The 18,154-nt window shown below is 49.1% G+C and overlaps 1 protein-coding gene across 1 annotated transcript in view; it reads left to right on the forward strand.

Annotated features, from left to right (window-relative positions):
- Window positions 1–1,077: 1,077 nt before the first annotated feature.
- Card11 (caspase recruitment domain family member 11) overlaps window positions 1,078–18,154 on the forward strand; it is a 73,985-nt gene continuing 56,908 nt past the window's right edge. The window contains exon 1 of the mRNA XM_036172113.1: window positions 1,078–1,187. The gene's annotated coding sequence lies outside the window, so the exon portion shown is untranslated. The remainder of the gene's footprint in view (window positions 1,188–18,154) is intronic.

Genomic DNA, 18,154 nt, shown 5'->3' on the forward strand with positions numbered 1-18,154 from the left:
GGACAGTACAAATGGCAGGGACGCCAGGATGCTGGGGAAGAGAGGCTCCTGCCCTGTTCCTTAAATCCCTTCTGCTACCCATGGCCACTGGCACCCCAGTTCTCCATGCCCACCCCCAAGTGCTATGCAGAGCACAGCCCCTCTGGTCTGCAGCCTCTTCCCTGCCCAGGAGTTCAAATCACCCACAGACTCCACTTATGCAATCATTTAAACAGCTGGTAACTGGGGGTTTTATTTTGTTTTTCTTCCTTTTTATTGTATGTTTTTTACCATGTGTTATGTGTGTGCAGTATATATGTGTGTACATGTTTGTTCACACATGCATACTGGTATCTATACATGTGTGTACAATCATGTAGACAGCAGAGGTCAATGTCGAGTGTCTCCCTGGATCATTTCTACTCTGTGGTTTTGTTTGGGCTACTCATTGTGTGTGTGTGTGTGTGTGTGTGTGTGTGTGTGTGTGTGTGTGTGTGACTTTGATGTGTGAGTGTGTGTCTGTATGTCTGTGGTGTGTGTGTGTGTGTGTGTGTGTGTGTGTGTGTATCTACGTGCATAATGTATATGTGGACACTTGTGCTGTGGTGCTCCTGTGGAGATCAGAGGACCACTTGTGTTCTCTCCTTCCCTCTTTATGTAGGTTCTGGGGATCGAACTCAGATCCTCAGAGGCTTGGGCAGCCAGTGTCTTTACTTACTGAGCCATCTCCCCGGCCCTCTATGAACCTGGAGATCACTGATTAGCAAGTGAACTATGAGGATCTGTCTCTCCCCACCCACAGTACTAGGATTATAATCACATGCCATGTGCCCGGCTTAGGTTTTTTTCTTTTTCTGTTTTGGAGGCAGAGTCTCCCACTGTAGCCCAGGCTAGCCTCGAACTAGTCATCCTCCTGCCTTAGCCCAGCAGCTAGGATGATCTGTACCCCCACATCCGTCCCCGGGTTCTGCTCAGAGTAAAACAAAAAGAGAAGTCTACAGCCCACCACAGCCTCCCTCTGCACCTGCTAAAAATAGAGGCAGCCTCCTCAGAGTGCGGCAGCCATGTGGGCTTCCGGGGGAGGCTGTGGCAGCTTACCAGTATCAGCACTCTCCGGGTCCCCTGTACCCCACAGCAGAGGACAGGGAATGTGAGAGACTCATGGAGATGCCCCTGCCAGGCCCAGGACACAGCTGGTGTGCAAACCCGTGAGTACATTTCCCCCACAATCCCTCTGTGGCCCTCATGAGCAGAGCTGGTGAATCTGTGTCCCAGGTCTACCAGTGTTGGTCTCCACATCTGGTCCTTCTGATCTTGTCTATATGTGTGTGCTTGGGGCCTTCACATAGGTCCCTTCTCATTTTTTCTCCCTCAATGTTTGGGATGGAGCCTAGGGCCTTGTACATGCCGGGCAAGCTCTCTAGTGTTGAGATACACACATCCTCTAGCTCTGAATTTTTTGCAGTGGGGACTCGCTGTATAGCCTAGGCTGATCAGAAATCCTCCTGCCTCTTCCTCCCCAGTGTTAGGATGACAGGCATGCAGCACCATGTGTGACCCCTTACTTTGTAATCTCCTGTTGGATGGGGAGTCTCAACTGCCAGGGCCTACATCACACCAGGCTGGGCTGTGCGGAGCCCAGAATTGACCCACAGAAGGCTCCCCACAAACCCTGATGTTCCCTGGGAACAATGTTCCCATTGTGCCTGTTGTCTCAGGTGAGTGCCTTGTTTCTTCTGACTGAGCACACTGTCACAGTTGAGAAGCAAGGTCTGTACCCAAAGTATGTTTTCTGGAAGGCTGGAGATATTTGCAGCCTGCTCAGGGGAGGATTAGACGATGTATGTCATGTCTGCTTCCAGAAGTGTCTCTCAGAAATGTGGCACCCCAGCCTGGTGGCCCCACAGAAAGGTGAACCTCTCTACTGGGGAAGGATTCTTTCCCTACCCCAGCACTGTCAGCTGGTCCCTGTGGGATTGCTTATGTTTGTACGTATGAGATAAGTGAGGGATTGGTGCTGTCCAGCAAATTGCCCAAGGCCACATTGGAACACGTGCACTCTAGAGCCACATCAGCCATGTACAGGTTGGGCCACTTCCCCCCAACCCCAGAGCAAGATTGAGAACCCCAAAGATATTCTCCCCTTAGGAGCTGTTGGGGCCCAGCGGAATGTTTGACTCCAGGCTAGAGGCTTGTGGGGTGTCTTGGGAAAATACAGCTTGAAGAGGCTTTGGAAGGGGCTGAGGAGATGGCCAACTAGGTAAAGCACTTGTCTTGTAAGGATGAGGCCCCAAGTTCAAGCCCCAAAGCTCACTTTAGAGAGTAAAGGCAAACATGGTCTCTTCTTGGAATCCCAGCTCAGACAAGGCGGGAGGTGGAGACCCGAAGTCCCTGGAGCTTGGTGACCAGCTAGTGTGCTTACCTGGTGAAGTTCCAGGCCAGTGAGAGACCCTGTCTTCTCAGAGGAAGACACCTGAGGATGTCAGTTACAGCTGAGGTTGTCTTTTGACTTTCTCACCCACACACTCACACATATTCACTCACTCACACACACATGCACACACTCACACACTCTTATACACACACTCACACACACACACACACACACACACACACTTGTGCACCTTCACACAGGTGCATGCACACACTTATGCATAAAAGAGAGTGAGAGAGACTTCAGAAGCCCCAAGAGACTTTGGTTCACCAGAGACAAGAGACCACAGCTGGCTTTTACTGGATTAAACTAACTTCAGTGGGTTGAAAAGCCAACCATAGCTGCTGTGAAGGTTCATGCCCTACATGTAGTCCCATGGAAGATTACAGGAAAGTCACAAGGTCACAAGTTAGAGACCAGCCTGGGTGACTTAGTGAGTTCCAGGCTAGCCTAGACACAGAGGGGAACCATGTCTAAAAAAAAAAAAAAAAACAGAAAGTTGGGGCCCAAGGAGATGGCTCAGGTCATTAAAGATGGCTGAGGGGTCAGAGTTCAGATCCAGAACCCATGCAAAGGATAGTGGGTATGGCAACCTACTCATAATTCCAACCTCAAAAGGTGGACACAGGTGGAGTAAGCTGACTACAGCAACCAGCCATCTGGATGAGCTCTGGGTTTGACTTAGAGGGACCCTGCCTCAGTAAATAAGGTGGAAGAGAGATGAAGAGTGATCCCCCACTTCAACCTCAGACCCCTCAGACCTCTACACATGTGCACAGGAGAACAACCAAAGCAAACTGAAGAAGCCAGCAGGGCTTAGAGGCCTCTGAACTGAGCACCCAGTCCATCCACGCCACACAGAGTCACACTGTGGTGCAGATAGTTTCAGGCCCTCCATTGTCACAGCTCCAGGCTGGGCCCAGCCTGAAGCTCACTGGAAACCCTCAAGCCTGGCTCGGGACAGAGACAGGAAGAACAGTTCCCAGAGCCCCAGGCCCAGCCAAGCTGACTGGCAGCTTCAGGCCATGCTTCCAATGGCCTTTCCTTCTCACTACACAGGATCGTATCACTGGCACACACGTACAAGGCTACCCACTGACCTCTGACTCCCTGTGGGTCATCGGCATGTCAAGAAGTCAGAAGTGGTCCCCGGCGTAGAGTCCCAGTTCACTCACTTGCATTTGGAGTCTGTGTAATGGTTTTAGTACGGCTGAGGTATAGGAAACATTGAACATCAAAAAGATGATGTGGTCTTCTGTTTACACCCTTACCTTCTCTCCCCTCACTATGTAGCTCTGGTTGTCTTGGCACTCACTATATAGACCAGGCTGGCCTTGAACTCAGAAAGATCCACCAGCCTCTGCCTCCCGAGTGCTGGGAGGAAAGGCATTCGCCGCCATGCCTATAGATCTAATATTTCAATAAAGAAAAACAAAGAGGACCTTAAAGTCTTGAAGCCAACCATCTCATTTAAGGACACTTTTACACTGTACATGGATCATTAAAAGGAAAAGGAGGTGTCTTGGCCTTAAGAAAGCAGGTAGGGGTGTCTTAAGATGGCTCACTACTGACACCTCTCACTGTACTCAGGTGGAAAGTGTGAATCAAAGTGTTGTTTTGTTTTGTTAAGTTTCGAGCTCACTGGTGGCTTCGGAGCAGGTGAGCAGGTCTCCGGGAAATTACTCAGATTCTGTTCAAGTGTCCTGTGGTCTCAGGAGCTCTCCGCAGGAGGGATGTGCGTAATTCGAGTGAGTTATGGCCTTCCTCTTGCCCCTGCCGCCCCCACTGGCTCCTTTCTCTGTGTTTCCTTCCTTCTTCATTTCTCTTTCCCTTTCTCACCCCTGCACCTGTTTGTGCTAAATAAAAACTGGGTTCTTGTTCCCCTTTCTCTCGAAAGCCCAAGCCGTTGTCTGTCCACACACCCCTCCCCCACGCCTATCCCCACCCCCACAGGCAGGCACACACGCCATGTTCCTTCCCTCATCTGGCTTAACTCCATTTCTGACTTCAGCATCTTGCAAAAGTCCCTCCCATAATTTCAGGTTCTCGGGCGTCACTTCCTCCAGGGACCCCAGGTTTGAAAAGCCGTAGGGGTTCTCCATTGACAAGTAACTGAGCCACCTCCAGAGCACAGATCCCAGCACCCAGTCCCCCTCATCCATAGCATCCTCTCTCCCATTGGCTAGTCTTGAACAACAATAATAAAATGATACTTGTGGCCAGGTTGTCTCAGGGTTGGAGCCCATGTGGGTTTTGCACCTGGTACCTGCTCTCCCAAGCTCCAGAAATTGTAACAGCGTTTGTTTTCATTTATGGAGGTGAAATTTGTAGAGCCTAGACCCACCATCTTTCTTTTTGTGCATGCATTTATCAGTTAACTCCAGAAGAGGGCGCCAGATGCCCTGGAAGCAAAGTTACCATTGGTTGTGAGCCACCCAACAAGGGTGCTGGGTCCTCTGCAAAGACAGTATCCACTCTTTTTCTTGAGCCAGCTCTCCAGCCCCTTGCCTGGTTGGTTGGTTGGTTGATTTGTTTGTTTGTTTGTTTGTTTGTTTGTTTGTTTGTTTGTTTGTTTGTGACAGACTTCATTGTCCTGAAACATCCTGACTGGGCTAGGCTAACACTCATACACAAACATGGGCATGCGCTTCACAACTGAGAGCCATCTCTCCAGCCCGACATTCACCATTGTTCTCCAAGTTGAACATTTTGGTAGCATTTCATACAGTCACAAAATTTTGCAGCCATCATTTTTCCTAGTTCCAAAATATCTTCCTAAGTGAGTTGGGGGAGGGTAAACTTTTTTATTTGTTTGTTTCTTTATTTATTTATGAGAGAGGGAGAAAGAGAGAGCATGATGTGCTGTGTGTAAGGAAGTCGGGGGACAGCTTGCTGGAGTCTGCTCGCTCCTTGGGCTCTGTGGGTCCTGGGGATCAGTTCAGGTCATCAGACTCAGCAGACGCTTTTACCCTCTACACTATCTCACGAGCCCTTACCTTATTTTTTGATACAGGGTCTTTCAATAAACGTGAAGCTCACTGATTCAACTAGACTGGCCTATGAGCCTGTCTCCACCTTCCCAGGGCTGGGATTACAGGTTCATGCTGCTGACCCGCACTTTTTACACGGGTGCTGGAGATCTGAACTCAGGTCCTCACACCTGCACTTCGAGTACTTTACCCACAGAATCGTCTCTCCAACAACAAATTCCAAAATATCTTTATCTCCACAAAAGAAGACCTGGTACACCCTAGCAGTTACCCTCTTCAGTGACCCTTCCCTACCCCTAGCAACTGTAGTGATCCCCAGTATTTGAGGGAGACGTTGGCTGCCACCATTTATGAATGCCCACAGCCCTGTTGCAAAGTGGCATGGTATTTCCCATAAGCCACTGCGCATCTCTAGGATGCTTATCATTGTCAATACAATGCCAAGGCTGTGTAAATAGTTACTATGCTGTCTTGTGTAGGGAATGCAGGCAAGGAGAGGAGTCTGGGGCTGGGGAGGCGGCTCAATGGATGCATTAGCTTTATTTCCTGTGGTCATAATAAAATACTTTGACAAAAGCAACCTAGGGGACAAAGAGTTTGTTTGGCTCACAGTTCCCAGTTACCATCCGCCCCTGAGGGGAAGTCGAGGCAGCAGAACTGGAAGTAGCTCATGGCATCCACAGCCAACAGCAGAGAGAAGTGAATGTGTGCTCACCTGCTTGTACTCTGTTCTTTTCCTCCACTCTTAGATCATCCAGGATGCCCTGCCAAAGGGAATGGTGCCGCCCACAGTGGGCAGGTCTCCCGAGCTCAATTAACATAGTCAAGACAATCTCTCTCTCTCTCTCTCTCTCTCTCTCTCTCTCTCTCTCTCTTTCTCTCTCTCATTTTTTTTTTATTATGTATACAGAAGAGGTTACCAGATCTCATTACAGATGGTTGTGAGACACCATGTGGGTGCTGGGAATTGAACTCAGGATCTCTGGAAGAACAGCCAGTGCTCTTAACCACTGAGCCAACTCTCCAGCCCCAAGACAATCTCTTGAACAACCATCACTCTACCTAGTTATAAAATATCTTCCAGTGTGTGTTGGGGGAGGTGGACCTGTGCACTTATGTTTGAGTATGCATGTGTATATCTGCATGTGTGTTTGTGTGTGTGTATACATCTGGAGGTCAAAAGTCCACTTCTGGGGTCTTCTTCAATTGCTCTCTGAATTTTTATATTTATTTATGTATTTATGAGAGAGAGAATGGTACAGAGTGTGACATGCAGCTCAGGAGTCTGTACCACTACTTGGGTCCTGGGAACAGACATACTCCAGACCAACCTGATCTAGAAAACCCCTTGATGGGACTCCCTTCCCAGTGATTCCAGATTGTGTTAAGTTGGTAGCTGAAACACACCAGCACAGAGGGTAAAGCACTTGCTGTAAAAGTGTGACGATCTAAGTTCAGATCCCAAGTACTCACCTAAAAAGCCAGGTTACGCACAGGGGTCAGGGGCAGGAGGATCCTGGGGTTCACTGGCCATCCAGCCTAGCTAAATCACCACTGATCTCTATGTTTAGTGGAAGGGCCTATTTAAAAAAAAAAAAAATTGGTGGAGAGCCATAGAGGGAGACACCCAACACCGACATTAGGCCTCCACACGTACATACACAGGTGAGAACACAGACACACACACAGACACACACACTCACATGCATGCGTGCTTGCATGCATGCATGCGCACGTACCTATATATATTCAATACAGATGTAACTTTCCTTTTTGAGTATTTCCAGTCCTCACTGGATAACTCTTGGCTGTGGAGAGCAGGCCCTTCCTGCCTCTCTGGATTTGCCCGTTGTGTTCTTTGTTGTTGGATTATTTTCCTCCTGCTAATGTCCCCAAGGCTAATTCATGTGGCAGCATGTGTCAAAACCACATTCATTTTTACAACCAAGTAATATTTTATATGGGCATGAGCGCTCTCTTTCTTTCGGACGTCAGAGATTCTGTGGGTCCCGGGCTTTGGGGACCACACAGAGAGAGATGACAGGAGGTGAGGGAAGGGAAGGCGATACCCAGTGCCGGATGCATTGGAAGAACCCCTGCTCACGTTCCCCTTTCACCCCGCTGTCTACTTTGCGTGGCCAAACCTGAGCTGGCCTTCCAGGAAGGCAGTTAGAGAAGCCGGCAGCTACTGCCAGCCTTTCCCGAGCTGCCATTTGGCTCTGCTCCGGAACACATTACAGCAATTAATTACATCCAACCCTTGATTATCTCAAGTAATAGGGGACAGAATAACAGAGCTAATTGAAGATCGGGGGTGCGGGGATGGAGGGGGCCTGTACCATGGGAGAGCTATTTACTTTGTGGTTAATTACTGGTAAAGAAACGCTTTCTGGTCCCCCACTCTCTCACACATGCACCATCTCTCTCTCCCATGCTGAAGCCTAACATTTAATTGGATTCAAAAGCCTATTTTTGTTCTCAACATAGTGGCTGCTCAATTAATGTATTTTAACTAGCAGGTTCCCCTGGTAGCACCTTGGCAGAGCTTTGGGGGATGGGAAAACGGGCCAGTTTCTGAGGCTACCCTACCTCTCCCTGGGAACGCTCCTTGTTACAACCATGGTGGGATTAAGAGAGCCACATGAAGGCACTGGGCCGATTCTTCTGCAAGAGCTGCCTCCCTGCATACAGGAGAAGGATAAAGGGGGAAGATGGGCCATCTGGAGCCTCCTCACATGAGCCGCAGGTCCAGACATTGAGGAATGGCTGGTGGCTGCTGCTCTCAGCAACTCTGCCTCCCTGCAGGCATTTGAATACTTCGTTTCTTCTGCTCCTGTCCAGTAAAAAGCTAAGGGCCTCCGCCATGCTCTGCCATTCCCCAACACCAGCATCTTGCCTGGTCCGTTTTCCTCCCAGGGAGTTCAGCCAAGTCTAAACGTGTCCTGGATCAGATCACAGACACCCAAGCATGAAGGCACAGAATGGCAGCTGACTGCCTTTTCAGCTCCTGGCACCACCTTGGATACCACGGCCACAGCCTCCTCCCTGCTGCAACCCGTTCCGCCCTGGTGTCTGGTGCTGGTTTGCTTATTAGGGAGCCATTCCGTCCTCCATTTCTGAGATAGGGCCAACTGCACTCATAGCACAGCTCAAGGGCATCCCCACCCAGGTATCCAGGAATCTCTCTCCCGAAATTCACCTAGTAACAATGGCACAGTGAGGGAGCAGTAGCCAGTTCCTTGCAATCTGGTAATTGCTGGGTGGTCAGTTCTCTAAGAATTAGAATCTTACAACAGGGTTGGGATGTATCTCAGTAGGAAATGGTCTAAGTAGAATCCCCCAGTGAGGAGCCAGGATGTGACACAGTGGTAGAGCCACTGCCTAGAATCCCCCAGTGAGGGGCTGGGGTGTGACTCAGTGGTAGAGCACTGCCTAGAATCCCCCAGTGAGGGGCTGGGGTGTGGCTCAGTGGTAGAGCACCTGCTTAGAATCCCCCAGTGAGGGGCTGGGGTGTGGCTCAGTGGTAGAGCACTGCCTAGAATCACCCAGTGAGGGGGCTGGGGTGTGGCTCAGTGGTAAAGCACTGCCTAGAATCCCCCAATGAGGGGCTGGGGTGTGGTTCAATATTACAATACTGGTATAGGAAGTGCAAAGTGTTTTAGATTTTATCCCAGCATGGAAAGAAGGAAGGAAGCAGGGAAGGAAAGAGGGAGGGAGGGAGGGAGGGAGGGAGGGAGGGAGGGAGGGAGGGAGGGATGAAGGAAGGGGAAAATTACTATGATCCCACAAACAAAACCAAACTCCATAGTCCTTCCCTTTTGCAAGACTGTAGAAAGTGTTCTCCATTCTGACGCCACTCTGGGACAGGGGCACGCTGCAGGCACCCTCCCTTCTGACGCCACTCTGGGACAGGGGCACGCTGCAGGCACCCTCCCTTCCTGGGGGTGTGGTAGAACACAAAGTTTGGGGAAGGAGCCCACGCAGTGCTCAGTGTGTGGAACAGTCGCTGGCTCCTCTTTACTCTCCTAGTAAGAATGGTTTGTGACAAGCAGGCTGTGTCCCCACAGGTCAGACACTGAAGAGATGTCTCTCGTAGACTTCCAGCTCATGACTGATGGAGGGAGAGAGATGGATTGGCACTTAGCTACAAACTGCAGGCACAGCAAAACACGGGGGACACGCGAAGGGCACCAGAGCCCATAGGCGGGCTGTTGCGGTGGCAACCCTCCCCACACACGGGGCTTGGGAAGAAGGTCTTATCGGCTGAAGAGAAGCTTCTATGACAAGGGAAAGAAAGGCAGCGCTTATCCATTGGAAATCAATCGGCTCATAAATATTAAACGCCCACTTATGTAAGATGCTTGCTAAGCCACGGGGTGTACAAGGAAAGATGAGCGAGGGCCTCACCTGGAGATAACTTCACAGTAGATATAAAAGGATACTGATGTCCCTAGGGAAGGGGATTTCAAGTCAAAGACCCCGGCAGGGTGACTGAAGAGGGCACCTCAGGTAGTCCCCTGAATTCTACTGAGGATGGAGGGAATCGTACAGAAGGATGCAGGGACTGTGCAGCTCGGTCTCCAGCTCTCTGTGGACTTGTTGGTGCCGTCACTAGTGTCTAAGGTTATTGCTACTCATCCAGCTTCACAGATCAAAGAGGGGCCCAGAGAGGTTGAGCGACACACTCAAGGACACACAGCAGGCAGTGTCAGAACTACAGTTCCAACCCAGGGCTCTCTTCTCCCCTCGGCTAGGACACGGAGGGGGCTGTCCACCTGCTGGTATTTGACTTCCTTCCTGTTTGCTTAAGGTGGGATTTTATGATCCTTCCCCCACACTCCACCTTTCTTTCCATCTCACCTGTCACCCACAAACACAACTAAAGCTCTTGTGGAGCAGGAGGTCTCTCTTCCTTATTTGTGGCCCATGGGACCCAGCCACCCCACTAAGTCAACAACAGAAAGACCCGCCGGCCACAGCAGCCCATTGGACAAAACACTCCTGCTCTTTCTGCTGTCTGGAAATGGATCTACTAAACACACAACAGAGAGCCCGAGCAAAGCCCAGGATCTGTGCTCCCTGTCCCCAGTGTTAGCAGGACCTAAAGGCCTCTTGAGAGAGGTCTTGGAGCATGGGACTGGAGACCTAGTTCAGTGCTCACCTGGCGTGCATGAGGCCCTGCCTTCTGCCCTCTGCACTGCATAAGCCAGCTGTGGAGATGCACATCTGTAATCTCAACATGCTGGAGGTGGAGGCAGGGGGATTAAGCTCTTTCTTAGATACATAGCGAGTCTAAGACTGGCCTAGATTGCCTGGGTGGGGGTGGGGAGAAAGACAAAGACAGAAAGACAGGCCAACCTTGAAGTCCCATGCAACAATAGCAAAAGTCACTCCTTGAGTCCCCTCCTGGACACTTTCCTGGCGTGGCTGGGAGGAGCTGGGGTCCCTGACCTCAACTGTAAGAGAATCCTGGCACAATAAGCAGGGCCCCAAATCAAGTGTGGAGGCACACACCAGCCATCCAGACACTGGGGAGGCTGAGGCAGGAAGATCGCACTGAGTTTGAGACCATTCAGGCTACACTGTGAGTTTAGGTCAGCATGAGTCGTATAGCAAGACCTTGTCTCAAAATAAAAATAAATTTTAAAAAAGAGAGTGAGACCCCAATCCAGGACCACACACCGTTATAAGGACATTGAGGCCCACACTTCTCCAGTTAGCAACCCAATTGTTGGGGAAAGTCGGCTGAGTTCTCTTCAAATACATGGAAATGTGTTTGGAAATGCAAGCTGCACTCACCTGCTCCTGTGGTCTTTCATAACACGAGTGGCCCGGCGGCTGGAAATGCATGGAAAATCAATCACCACATTGATTCGCCGCAGAAGTTCAGTTCGTATAAATGCTAAAGCTCACTCTGTGAGCTGCTGCCCAAAGGGCCTCAGGGGCAGCACCCCGAGCTGCAGAGCCAGCTCTGGCCAGAGAGATAATGTCACTGGTGCTGCAAGCAGTGGCCCTGTGATCTGCCGAGATTCAAATTCATCCTTCAAACACGGGTTGTAACCCAAGCTGCCTGGGCCCCCACTCCTCTCTTTCCCCCTCCTTGATGCTCAATCTTCTTAGCAGCTGTTCCCCGCAGGGGGCCTTTGAGCTGTGTCTGCTTCTGTCCTTCCTGAATGTGGCTCTTCCTCGCCTCCTTCCTCAGCTCTGGACAGCTGTGTTGCTCACCTGTATCTTCTTCTCATTGGTGAAACCTTGTTCGAGTTAAATTCCCCCCCCCCACACACACACACCTTTGAGTTCTCCTGACTTCTATGTACGTTTGCTAAATCATATGAGTAAATAAATGAATGACTCAGTGAATGAGTGGGTGGAAGAGAGAATGAATGAGTTAGTGGGTGCATGAGCGAATGGGTGACCAAAAAAGTAGCTGAATGAATCAACTATGAATGAGTGACCGTGACTGAATGATAAATGATTGTGTGAGTGAATGAGTGAACGATGGCTGAATGCATTCATTCATTAATGAATGAGTGAATGAATGGGTAGGTGAATGAGGGAGCTAATGAGTGAGTGAGTGAGTGAGTGAGTGAGTGAGTGAGTGAGTGAGTGAGTACAGCCCAGGTCACTATGGAATATGCTCGCCAGACTTTGCAGGTCCTCCATGGATGATGTCTAGAGGTGTGGCCTAGTCTTCCATCTTGACCTTGTCACACCTCCCTGAGACTCCTGTCCTCACAGTATAAGATACAGGGGAAGTTTAAGAATTCTGCTCCCTCCTTGGATGCTATCTGGAGTGGGGCTCCTATTTGATGGTGCTGGTGACCTTTCCTATGCCGTTTGAGACCATCCGACCTTTTCTCTTAACAGGTTATCAGTCCCAACCCAGGCACTTATGTGCTAGACATGGCTCCCCAGAGCAGGATTCTCCTGGTTAATGCTAGCAGAAGGCACTGAATTTCCTGTAACCACTGTACACTCCCCAGACTGCCTCCCAATGCCCCCAAATCAAAAGGCAATTTGTGCCTCCCTCCTGCCTCGGCTTGCAGAGTTTGATTCCCAACTCTGAGGTTGGCTTCTGGGATCTGGAAGCCTGTGCATGCTCTACCCTATCTCTGCAGCCCTAGGCTGGCAACCAGCTACAGTCCTCCCATACAGGTCACCTCCCAGCGGCTACACAGCAGGCCTGGGATAAACAGCAGGATGGGGTACTAGGCACCAAGGTATTCAGCTGGTGCCATGAAGGAGGGTGTGGCTGGGGGCAACCTTATAACTGTCTGCACTGCAGGGTCATAGCACTTGCAATCATCAAGTTCTTCTTGATTGGCAGGTGTTGAGGGCAGTTCTGTGGCAGGGGTGCATGATCACCAAGCCTCATGTCCTTACAGCATTTGATTCCACAACTATGTTTTTGGAAAAAAGTTTTTTGAGACAAGGTTTCATGTAGACCAGGATGGCTGCATATTCTCTATGTGGTCAAGGATAAACTCTTGATTCTCCTACCTCCATTTCCTGAGTGCTAGGATTACAGGCATGCACCACCAAGCCCAGTTTGTAGGATACTGAGGATGGGACCCAGAGTTTCATGCATGCTAGGCAAGCACTTTGCCAATTGAGATATATCCCCAGCTCTCTTCAGACATTTCCTGAAGTCCCATAACATCACCAGATAGCATCACAGAGACAGTGGGTGCCTGGCTTCCTCTCGACCCTAACCATAAAATGATAGCCAAGATGTCCCCACATACACAAGAGGAACAAATTTCATTATGCCTGCAGCTGGTGCAAGGGTAAGCACTCAGGGGTTTTGATTGGAATCAGCATGTGTCCTCAGTCACCACAGGCCACAGCAGGAGGGGACAGTATTTCATCAAAGCCAAGTCTCCCCTCTCCCTGCCAGCCACTTCTTCAAAGGCTGAGTTTCTTGGGAGCTCCAAAATAGGTGGCTTCACTCTGGGATTTGCCCTGGGTCCCAGTGGCCCTCCACGCTGAGCTGTGCACACTGCTCTGGGATCTGTACAGGATAAACATCCATAAAGAGCCAGCATGAGAGATTGATGCGTGTTCCTAAGCTATTTAAACCTGTCAGGCCTGACTGTGTTTTCCTTCAAAAGCTTTTCCACAGAACTGCTAGAAAAATGGGTAAGGGGGTGCAGAATGGGAGTACTATCCTTTGGTAAGATGAGAAGCGTGCGCCCTTCCAAAGTTTACTGTACAAGTCTGAAACCACTAGAGAAAATGTCTGGGGGTTTGGAGATGGGAGGAGATGACATTTGGGTATTGCCCTTAGGCTCTGAGCTTGATGATGCGCCATGGCCTCTGTGGTTAATCCTTATTGCCAACTTGGCTAGATTTATTTTTTATTATGTTGGTGTGTGTGTGTGTGTGTGTGTGTGTGTGTGTCCAGGTGCTCATGCACACGTGGTGGGTATGCATGCCATGGGCACATGTGGGAACCAAAAGACAACTGGTGAGAATCAGTTCTCTCCTTCCACCACATAGATCCCAAGGATGAAATTCAAGTCTTCAGACTTGGTGGCAAAGTGCCTTTGTCTCCAAGCCATCTTTCAGCCTGCTTGACTGGATTTAGAACCACCATGGAAACAAACTTCTGGGTGTGTCTGTAAGGGACTTTCTAGATCAAGTTAGTAAAGGAAGGAAGTCCAGCCCTAATTGTGGGTAGCATCAACCTGAGGGCTGGGGTCCTGAGCTGAATAAAAAGGGAGAAAGTGAAATGAGCAGCAGAATTTGTCTCTCTGCTTCCTGACTGAGGATGCTGTGTGACCAGTCGCCTCACACACATGCTGGCCGCCATGATGAACAGTGGTACCTCAGACAGTGAAGCAAAACAAGCCCTACCCCCCCCCACTGCCCCACCCCCTGCACCAAGCTGCTTGTCTGGCATTTGATACCAGCAACAGGCAGGTGGCTAACACACCCTCCCGTGCATCCTATGGAAGTGCCCTCCCATCTTAATTGACACCAAGTAGAGCTATTTTAAGCCACAGACCCTTCATCCTCTGCCAGTGTCCTCTAAGAGTAGATGTCCATAGCCTCCTGAGGGCTGTAGCTGACTGTGAATATTCCAGGCATCCTGGTGCTTAGGGAGCTGCTTGGGAGAGTGAGCTGTGCTCTTGGTTAGATGGTGCTAAAAAACCATGCAGATGAGAATGTGGGTACCCACAGACTAAGGACTGATTAGGGAAGGGATGGAGTCCAACAGGCCTTATGGAGGATGAGGGGGGGCTGTGTTTTCTGTTTCTGAACAGTCAAGGACATGTTGAGGACCTGAGAAAGAACCCGAGCAGGTGGGTATGATGAATGGTTGGGCCAATGCCCATAGCCAGGAATCCAAGAACTGAACTGCAGATGGCCAAGCACTTGACAGTGGTGGAGTCTGTCAATTCCCGTTTCCTAGGTGACGCTTATCTCTTGTCCAGCAAACCTCTCAGAATTGCCTCTTTAATTTCTCCCCTATCACGCTTTTGATGCAGGTAGTGTTTCGTCTTTCCCAATGGCTCCCTGTTGTGCCTCAGCTGTGAAATGTCTCCTGTACTCTCGTGTGTCAGAACATTTGGTTCCCAGTAGATGGCGCTGTTTGGGAGTTGTAGGGTAGGTCTGGGGTGGTTATAGAATTTAAGGCTATTAGTCCCAATCCACTTCCATCCTCTTCCCACTTCTTTTATTTTTTATTAGGAAAAATGTTTTATTCATTTTTACATGCCCATCAAAGATCCCCCTCTTCCCTCCTCCCACCCCTCCAGCCTCCTCTCATTCCTTCCTACAAGAAGGTAAGGCCTCCCACGCAGAGGCACATTTAGCAGTTATCTATGGAAAGGTAAGCAAGCCGCCTCACGCTCCTGCCACCCTGCCTTCCCTACCATGACAGACTGTGTACCCCTCAAACCATGAACAAAAGACACAAGAGCAGAAAGATGGGGCAGGTTGCTTGATCTTAGGGACCAGGAATGTGTGGCCAGGAGGAATGTGGATAAAATGTGTGGCTCTTACTAATCATGCACACCTGTTACGGAGATATTCCCCTGCAAGTAACAGAAGTATAATCTGATTGTATGCCTTCTAGAGCTTTCGATTTTGTCATAATCAAAAATACAAAAGTGAGCTCGAGGATGCCACCAGTGGCCCGAGGCTCTTATTGTTTCCTTAAAGTATGGCCTTGTCTTCATAGGCACAAAATAGCTGCTATGCTTCCAAACATCACATCCACATTCCAGATAGAAAGACAAGTTAAAGGCTCTTCCATTCTGTTTCTGCCCCCTTTGGAGAGTTTTCCTAGCTAGGTGTGGTGGCACATATCTGTAAAGCCAACAGTTTAGAAGCTGAAGAGAGAGGATTATGAATTTGAGGCTAGCCTAAACTACCTAGGAGGCCCTGCCTTAAAAAAAAAAAAAAAGAACTAAGAGAAAGGGTGGAAGGGATGGTAAAGGGTGGGGAGAAAGGATAATTGAGTGGAGGCAGGCAGAGCATTCCCTGATGTCTTGTGCAGAAAGTCCTACTCAGCCATAACTGTGCCATAGCTGCAAGGGAAGCTGGGAACACAAGTTTCTGAGATGCGTTCTGTTAATGCCACAGACAAACTTGAAGATCTGTTCTCAACTAAGAGAGGATGGATATGTTTGGCAGCTGGCAGTGCCTGCCACTCCACTGTGAATTTAAAATGATAATTGCTGCTTTCAAAATATGTATCCATGAAGCTGTGCTGATTGCTGTACACATGTTAATTGATGGGAAACATTATCCTGCCAATATTTCAGTTGAGTGAGCTTAGATGAGATAGACAGAAGTTAGCAACGCAACTGGGAAGTGAGGGGGAGTTGTGCAGGGGGAGATTCCAAGCTGCCTCCTTAAGTGCCCTGTTTGCAAGAGTGAAGGGGATTATTTGGGGAAGAAGGTGGGCCATGAAGGGTAGTTCCAATCCATCTTCATAACACTTCCATCTCAGGGTGATAAATGCTGTGTACACTGGGAATCGGGGTACAGACCAGTGTCTCTGTGGTCCTTTTCTTCTGCAATAGATCATCCTTTTAAAAAATATTTCTCTCTCTCTCTCTCTCTCTCTCTCTCTCTCTCTCTCTCTCTCTCTCTCTGACAGGAGTCCTTTGAATTAAGTGAGGGTTTCACTGGAATAATTAAACCCTGTGTATCAGGCCGCTCACTCCAATCACCCACAAAAATCAATTAAGAAACATGCATTTATCTCACTGACTGCTGAACCACATCTGATTCCAAGGCTTTTGTTCTGGGGTGGCTCTTGGAGAGAAGAAACAGGGGTTTTGCCCATACAAAACAGCTCCTCCAGCCTGGAGAGATGGCTCAGCTGTTAAGAGGTTAACAGCATGTGTTGCTTGCTCTGGAAGAGGACCCTGGGTCAGTTCCCAGCTGAACTGAACCCACATCAGTTCCCAGATACCTGTAATACAAGCTCTGGGATATATGCTGCCCTCTTCTGGCCACCACAGACACCTATGAGCATGAACACACACACACACACAATAAATAAATAAATAAATAAATAAATAAATAAATAAATAAATAAACCTTAAAAAGCCCAGCTCCTTTCTGAAAGGCCTGGGGTTTTTTTGGACTTGAGGTAATAGAACTCTTACTGTTTATTTTATTCAAGATGAGATCATAGTTTTATTAACTAAGCTTACAAATACATATTGATGATGTAGTAAGAGGAAAGCCCTGTGCTATGTTCTACTGGAAATACAGTTGTCTCTGGGCCTCTGGCAGGCTATGCTCCAACAGAACAAATGAATATAGCAACAAGAGGAAAATGGTGCTCAAGAGGCAAATGATATCACTGGAGAGAGCAGCCGAGAAGATCCCAGTCCAAAAGCAAGGCAGCAGGGAGCGGCTGGCCAAAACTGCAGCATGGTCAGCATAGGACTGTGGGCTAAATCCTCATTATCCAACAGTATGTTGATAGATGATGCCTTAATATGAATACATCAATAATCTCTGTTTACAAACATGCCACTCCCCACACTTGGCCTTCCCCCCAGCATCTCATTGTGTCATACTTGTCAGCTTCAGAATGTCCGTAGTGCTTAGGTAAATGCTATGCCTTGTAAGCCAAGTTGTATGCTGTGATTGTCAGTGTGTGTGTGTGGGTACACGCGCGCGCTGTTTGCTGAAGTCAACAATGCCCCTTTTTTCCATCTATTTGGGTTTTTTTAATATCATTATTTTTTATCATTCGTCTCTCAGGTTTGTCTATTGCCTGATAGTATCACTTCCCAGCTGTAGGCTACATCACTTAACTGTTTCCAGTATCCCTTCCCCCCCAGTAGCCTGCGTCTGGGCAGCCATCCTGACTCCGCTGAAGTTTTGGCTGCTTTCCCCAATGAGACCCTTTGCCTCCCGAGTCCCCATTCTCCCTCCTTGTTGCTTGATCCGTTCCTTCCGCTGGAGCAGATCCTTTAGGAGATGCCTAAGTAAAGGCACGCAGAAAGTAGTTTCTGACCTTCTGAAAGTATGTCAACTTGTCCTCCTTAGCATTAACTCTCAACTTCACACAACCTAGAATCACCTTTTAAAAGAGAGCGTCAACTGAGTAATTGTCTTTATCTGGTTGGTCTGTGGGAATGTCTGTGAGGGATTGTCTTGATTGCCTTAATTGATGTAGGAGGACTCAGTCCACCATGGGTGGCAAAATTCCCCAGTAGTCTTGAACTATACAAGAAATGTAGTCAGGAGCCAGCCAGCATGCAGCATTCCTCCATGGTTT

The sequence above is a fragment of the Onychomys torridus genome, chromosome 22 (genome assembly GCF_903995425.1).
Source record: "Onychomys torridus chromosome 22, mOncTor1.1, whole genome shotgun sequence".
NCBI lineage: Eukaryota > Metazoa > Chordata > Mammalia > Rodentia > Cricetidae > Onychomys > Onychomys torridus.